Here is a 7,727-nt window from a genome sequence, read left to right as displayed (position 1 = left end):
GTCGCCTGCTTCTCCCTCTGTCTGTGTCTCTGCCCCCCTCTCTCTGTGTCTATAAATAAATAAAATCTTAAAAAAAAAAAAAAGAAAAAGAAAAAGATACTTTGGCCAAATCTGGGAAGTAAAGTTCCTAAAACACAAATACCTATGGAACTGTAGTCTGAATGGAGATGCAGAAAAAGCTCTAAGCGGTAGGAGTAAAATGGAGAAATTAGTCTCTTGGGTTTGGCCTGTAATGTATTTTTATATATGGAGTGTTGTGACATGGTATGCAACTCAGATCTTCAAATTATCAGTACAAGAACAAGAATTTGACTAAAAGCAATTTTGCAGCTAAAAAAAAATATTCTGTAATTTTTAAAATCAGAAAACAAATATTTTCTTTTTTTTTTTTAAGATTTTATTTATTTATTCACGAGAGACACAGAGAGAGAGAGGCAGAGACACAGGCAGAGGGAGAAGCAGGCTCCATGCAGGGAGCCAGACGTGGGACTCGATCCTGGGTCTCCAGAATCATACCCTGGGCCGAAGGCAGGTACCAAACCACTGAGCCACCCAGGATACCCCAAATATTTTCTTATAATTGTTTACAAATGATGAATTACCAGACATGCTTTTAGAAAATCCAAATAGATTACATTTCAGGGATAGTGAATCCATAAAACGAAAGTTATAGTGACATCTAGTGGTGAAAACAATCCATGTTTTGTCACATCTTTGATGGTATCACTTTCCTTCACAAATTTCATTCCTTTTCCTAAATTCTTCACCAAACATATCAATATCATCCTCTTTTTATTTTTTTAAATTTTATTTATTTATTCATGAGAGACACACAGAGAGATAGAGAGGCAGAGACACAGGTAGAGGGAGAAGCAGGCTCCATGCAGGGAGCCTGACATGGGACTCGATCCTGGAACCCCAGGATCACGCCCTGGGCCGAAGGCAGATCCAAACCGCTGAGCCACCCAGGGATCCCCTATCCTCTTTTTAGAATACTCCTGTAGGGAGATATCCTATTGATTTCGTAGCATGTTCTCTAAGAAGTTTTAGTCTTTCTTCAATAATTCCATCAATGTGTCCTTGTCTTCTTTGCTACAACTGCCATTCTTCCAGTTCACATTATCTGTTAGGAACTGGTTGCGACGCTCTTCAGTGAGTTTTCCCATAGCCCTCCTGTATTCTAGTTGCTTCGTTCTTTGTTTCTGAGCATTCATCAGTTCTATCCGATCATCCTCAGCAAGATTAGCAAGCATAGCCTTTCAAAAGGCTTCCTCAAAAAACAAAAAAACAAAAAACAAAAAACAAAAAAAACCCAACAACAACAAAAAAAACAAAAGGCTTCCTCTTCCTCTTTGGCAGCCTGGAGTACTAGTTCCTTCATGGCCATTTATTCTATAAAATTTTGCTTCAACTCCTTTTGCTTTTTCTCAATTTCTCTTCTGCTTCTTTTTTAAGTTTCATCTTATGTATTTCAGCTTGTTTTTCCTGGTATAATTCTTGTCTCACTTGTTCCAGATCTTCACATTGCCACAGCATTTCTTCCAATTTTTGAGTCAGTGTATTCTGAAGCTGTAGCCTTTTTTCCTCATTTTCTTGAACTTTTGCCATCTGATCTTCTTCTCTTTGTTGCTGCATGTTGGCAAATTCAATGATTTTTCTGTTTTCTTCTTCCATCTCCTCACACTTCTTCGTTCTCTTCTTTCTGAAACTCTTCTATATATCTTCGAGTTACATTCATTTTTTTCTAACTTTTTAAAAAATTTTTATTTATTTATGATAGTCACAGAGAGAGAGAGAGAGACAGAGAGAGAGGCAGAGACATAGGCAGAGGGAGAAGCAGGCTCCATGCACTGGGAGCCCGACGTGGGATTCGATCTCGGGTCTCCAGGATCGCGCCCTGGGCCAAAGGCAGGCGCCAAACTGCTGCGCCACCCAGGGATCCCCTTTTTCTAACTTTTGTTGTCTTTCCAATTGATCTTCTTCATAGATTTTCCAAACAATCACATCAATCATGAGTTTCTCTTTCAGGAACTGCTCATACCCTTCCTCCTTTTTCTTGTTCTTCAAGTTGTTTCTCTAAGTCCAGATAATACCGTACTTTTACCTTATTTCATTTGTCCTCTACAGCAGTCTCCTCTTTCTTTATTGCTCTCTCATGTTCTTCCATCCTGGTTTTGGCTATTTCAGCATCACATTTTATTTGCTTGTATTTAATGGCCTCCTTCTCTGCAATCTGGGCTGCCCTTTCTTTATTCATGTAAACTGCTTTTAATTTCTTCTCCAATTCTCTGAGCTCAATACTGTTTTCTCTTACTTATTGCCTCATCTTTTTATCCTTTAGAGTTTCATGTTTTAGTTTTGCGAATTCTTTAGGCAATGTTTCTTTTTTCAAGCTGGAGTTCCCTCAATATTTTGTTTTCTTCTGCCTTTTGAATGGCTTCTTCCATATCCAACTCAAATTGTTCATTCTGTAATAATCCGAGGAGTCTCTTGTGCTCCACGTGGTCATCATTTTCATTCTGCACCACCCAGTCCCTGATATTATTCTGTATCTTTCTTAGTGATTGGACATGCAGTTGTTCACAGTAATTTATATATACTGATTTCTGATGCCTTTCACTGAAGCTCAAAGTTTGCCTTCTGGAAGCCATCTTGGCAGAGGGAAATCCCCCTGTTGGACTCTGGTGGCCACCACTTCCCACTGTAAAAGCAGTGGCGGGCATCCTTTTTGATAGGGTCTTTGGTTTGGGATCAGAGAAACACTGGCCTCATAAGAAGTTTGGAAGTTTTCTTTCCATTTCTATCTTTTGAAACAGCTTCTGTAGAATAGGTATTAGTTGTTCTTTAAATGTTTGGTAGAATTCCCCTGGGAAGCCATCTGGCCTGGACTTGTTTCTTGGGAGTTTTTGATGACTGATTCAATTTCCTTGGGTTATTGGTCTGTTCAGGTTGTCTATTTCTTCCTGTTTCAGTTTTGGTAATTTGTAGGTTTCCAGGAATGCATCCATTTCTTCCATTCCTGCCTAATTTTGGCATATAGCTGCTGCTAATACCTTTTTAAAAAGATTTTATTTATATATGGTGGGGGCGGGCAGCAGAGACATAGGCAGAGGGAGAAGCAGGCTCCATGTAGGAGCCTGATATGGGACTCGATCCTGGGACTCCAGGATCATGCCCTGGGCTGAAGGCAGGCGCTAAACTGCTGAGCCATCCAGGGATCCCTCATAATATGTTTTCAAAATCATTTGTATTTCCTTGGTGTTGGTTGTGATCTCTCCTCTTTCATTCATGATTTTACTAATTTGAGTCTTTTTTTCTTTTTTTTAAAATAAGTCTGGCTAGGGGCTTCTCTATCTAATTAATTCTTCCAACGAACCAGCTCCTACTTTCATTGATCTATTCTACTGTTTTTCTGGTCTCTATTTCATCAAGTTCTGCTCTAATCATTACCTCTCTTCTTCTGCTTGGTTGAGGCTTTGCTGTTCTTTCTCTAGTTCCTTAGGTATAAGGTTAGCTTATGTATTTGAGATTTTTCTAATTTTTGAGAGAGGCTGGTATTGAAATATACACCTTTGCCGTATCCCATATTCCAATATATGTTTTCATTTTCATTACTTTCCATGAATTTTTAAAATTCTTCTTTAATTTCCTGGTTGACCTGTTCATCTTTTAGTAGGATGCTTTTTAACCTCCACGTGTTTGAGTTTCTTCCAAATTTCTTCTTGTGATTGGGTACTAGTTTCAAAGCATTGTGGTCTGAAAATATGCAGGAGATAATCTCAGTCTTTTGTTACTGGTTGAGACCTGATTTGTGACTTAGTATGTGGTTTGTTCTAGAGAAAGTTCCATGTGCAGTTGAGAATAATGTGTATTCTGCTGCATTAGGATGGAATGTTCTGTATATATCTGTGAAGTCCATTTGGTCCAATGTGTCATTCAAAGCCCTGTTTCTTTGTTGATCTTCTGTTTAGAACATCTGTCCATTTCTGTGAGTGGGTGTTGAAGTCCCTTACTATTAATGTATTATTATCTATGTGTTTCTTTACTTTCGTTATTAATTGGCTGATATGATTGGCTGCTCCCGCAGTAGGGGCATAAATACTTCTATTAGGTCTTCTTGTTGGATAGATCCTTTAGTATGGATATAGTGTCCCTCTTCATCTCTTACTACAGTCTTTGATTTAAAAATGAATTTATCTGATATGAGGGTTATTACCCCAGCCTTCTTTTGAGGTCCATTTGCATGGAAAGTGGCTTTCCACCTCCTCATTTTCAGTCTGAAGGTGTTCTTTAGGTCTAAAATGAGTCTCTTGAGATAGTATATAGATGAGTCTTGCTTTTTTATCCAGTCTGGTATCCTGTGTCTTTTGACTGAAGCATTTAGCCCATTCACATTCAGAGTGGCTTTTGAAAGATATGTATCTAATGCCATTGTATTATCTGTACAGTCCCTGTTTCTGCAGATTGTCTCTGTTTCTTTGGACTCCCTTTTCACTTACAGGATCCCCCTTAGTATTTCTTACAGGGCTGGCTTGGTGGTCATATATTCTTTGTTTCCATCTGTCCTGGAAGCTCTTTATCTCTCCTTCCATTAGGAATCACAGCTTTACTGGATAAAGTATCTTTGGCTCCATGTTTTTCTCATTTAGTGCCCTGGATATATCATGCCAGTCCTTTCTCGCCTGCCAGGTCTCTGAGGATAGGTCTTCTGTCATTCTAATATTTCTCCCCCTGTATATTAGGAATCTCTTGTCTTGAGTTACTTTCAGGATTTTCTCTTTATCTGAAATTTGCAGGCTTCACTATTATATGTCAGGATGTTGATCAATTTCTTGTTGGTTTTGGGAAATGTCCTCTCTAGCTCTTGGAAATGAATGCTTGTTTCCTTCTCCAGATTGGGGAAGTTCTCATCTGTAATTTGTTCAAATACACCTTCCGGTTCCCTCTCTCCATGCCCTCAGGAATTCCAATAATATGGATTTTTTTTTTTTTCAAACTAACACATCTCTTGGAGCCTCTCTTCATGGGTACTTAGTTATTTTTCTCATTTTCCTTCTTTTTCATCAACTTGTCTTCTAAGTCACTTACTCTCTCTTTTGCCTCATTTACCCTAGCTGTTTGAGCATCCAGTTTAGACTGCATCTGTTTTTTCTTTTTTTAATTTTGACTTGATTAGATCTCATTTCTGCACTAAGAGATTCTCTAGTCTTTTATGCTTTTTTTCAGGCCCAACTGGTAACTTTATCATTGTAATCCTGATTCCATCTCCAAAATTTGATGAAGAGATAAGGGACCAGAAAATATAAGAAAAAATACAAGTAAAGAGAGAAATTAAAAAGGGAGCAAAGGGTGGGGGAGAGACTATAATGTCACAGAGTGGACCAAAATAGTGACCCCCTTGTTTCTGAGTGTATTTTAGCCCGTGTATTAGAATGTACTAAATTCCAATTTTTTTAAAAAAGATTTTATTTCTTCATGAGAGACAGAGAGAGAGAGAGGGAGAGAGAGGGAGAGAGAGAGGCAGAGACACAGGCAGAGGGAGAAGCAGGCTTTATATAGGGAGCCTGATGTAGGACTCGATCCCGGGACCACAGGATAAGGTCCTGAGGTGAAGGCAGACGCTCAACCGCTAAGCCACCCACGCGTCCCTAAATTCCAAAATTATAAAAAAAAGCAAAACTTATATAGAGAGACAACACAAAAAAGAAAAAAAATGGGAAGTAGTGGAGAGAGAGGAATATAATCTCACAGAATGGACCAAAACTGTGATCTACTTGGTTCTGAGTATATTTTGGTCTGTCTGTTAAAGGGTACTAAATTCCAAAATTATAAAAACAAAAAGAAGACATATATATACAAAATTAAAGTGAATATGGTGAAAAGTAGCCAGAAATGAAGAATGTATGTATAACATGTAATTGTGAAATATGAAAGTTAAAAAAGAGAACTTAAAAACGAAGAGTTGATAATATATTAAACTGAGATGAGAGAAAAGAAAGCATATTGGAAAATCTTAACCTGAAATATAAACACATCATAAGACAGAAACCTTGATTTCTACATACTAGTTCCCCTCAGTCCTGGAGTTTTCCAGTGCTGACTGGTCAGTAAACGTGCTGCTTCCCTGTTCTTCCAGCTGGTCTTCTAGGGGAATCAGCGAGCGCTGATTCTCAGTTCTGTACCTGGGGGGAGATGCTCTGCCTCTTGCCAGGTGGCCAGGCTCAGTGCTTGCAGTTTGCTGCTGAGCTCTTTGTTCCCTGGAGGCTTTTGGGCCTCTTTTAGGAGTGAAAAAAAAAAGAAAAAAAAAGGGGCTGCACGTGCCAAACTGCAGACTCCTCTCTTGTCCGGGGTGGGGGCGGCCAGAGGGGGTGGGGAGGCAGCAGGGGGACACTGCTCTGTGCAAACCAGGGGGCAGGGCTTTTGCCCGCGTGTATGCACACCTGTTCGCCCCTCCCAGAGAAAGTGGAGGGGCGCCCTGTTTCTGTCCGTCGAGGAGCGTTCCCGGTGGTCTCAGGTGCCCCTTTCCCAGCGACCCCCGGGGGCCGCCGCTGTTGGTGGCCTGTGGCGGAGCGGGTGGAGTCGGTAGGGGAGTCCGTGGTTCCCTCCCCACCCCCTCGGTGGCCGGGTCTCGCACGTGCCTCCCCCGCCGGCCAGCAGGGGGGAGGCGCCCGTCCGGTCCCCAGGCGGGGGGAAGCAGGGTCCTGCGTACGGTCGCTGCGCTGCATGCTTCGGGGGTGGCGCCCGGCGCGGGCGCTCGGCCTGGGGCTGGGACGGGGGAGGGGGAGGGCCGGTGGGCCTTGGCCGACAGGATCGTGGGTGTCGCGGGCTGGGGGGGGGGGGGTGGCCGCACGGACCCCTTCCCAGAGGGAACGTGAGGCCGGAGGGCGGCCAGCGCGCGCACCTCCCGGGACGGCGGCCAGCGGCACGGTCCTTCCCCTTCCGGGCGGGCCTCGCGGTGGGGAGCTGGGCGGGCGCTCGCCCCTGCCCCTTGGACAAATCCCGAGGGGTTGGGGGCAAGTCTCGCCAGATCGCACAGTAAACGTCACGGGAACTCAGCAGGCGTGGAAGTCTGAAGCCTGGGCGCCTGTGCCGCGACATAGGAGCGCTGGGCCGATCTTGTCTGGGGAGGTCCGGATCGCCTGGCGTTCCCTGAGGGCCATAAGGGCCCTTCCGATCTGGGGGTGCACAAAGCACTGAAATCGCGATGTTGGGGCATCTGGGTCCCTTCCTGACACTCCAGGAGGGCATTAGGTCCTGAGAGGGGCAGTGAGCCTGCCCAAGAGCTGGCTCGTCTACACAGAAGGGCTCCCGCGGGCATTCCCCGGCTTCCAATCTCTCAGGACCGTCCGTGTGAGTTGCCGCAGGCAGGAGCAAAGCTGTCACCGGGGTTTGCCAGATCGCACGAGATTTGGCAAATCCCGAGTGATCTCAGTCCACATCTCATGAGATCTCATCAAAATCTCCGAGATCTTGGGCCCAGCCAGGGAGCTGCGGGCGGAACGGTGAGGTGTCTTGCCGAAGCTGCCTGCCCTTGAGCGGACGGTCACTCCCCAGCAGAGTCTGCTCTGGGCTCCTTACACACGTGATGACGCACAGCGGGACTGGGCACAACCTGCACCATTTCTGATTTCAGAAGTGCTCCCAGACACGATGTGCCAGAAGACACGGTATCTCACACGCCAGTCCCTGGGGCTTCACGTCCCCGGTGAAGTGGGCCCAACAGGACA

At 43.9% G+C, this 7,727-nt stretch overlaps 1 pseudogene; it reads right to left on the bottom strand.

The window, feature by feature from the left end:
* Positions 1–484: 484 nt before the first annotated feature.
* Positions 485–2,887, bottom strand: LOC100682766 (annotated as a pseudogene).
* Positions 2,888–7,727: the final 4,840 nt, after the last annotated feature.

The sequence above is a fragment of the Canis lupus genome, chromosome 5, assembly GCF_011100685.1.
Source record: "Canis lupus familiaris isolate Mischka breed German Shepherd chromosome 5, alternate assembly UU_Cfam_GSD_1.0, whole genome shotgun sequence".
NCBI classification, from domain to species: Eukaryota; Metazoa; Chordata; class Mammalia; order Carnivora; family Canidae; genus Canis; species Canis lupus.
The sequence above is the reverse complement of the archived record's forward strand: the minus strand, read 5'-3'. Positions and strand labels throughout refer to the sequence as shown.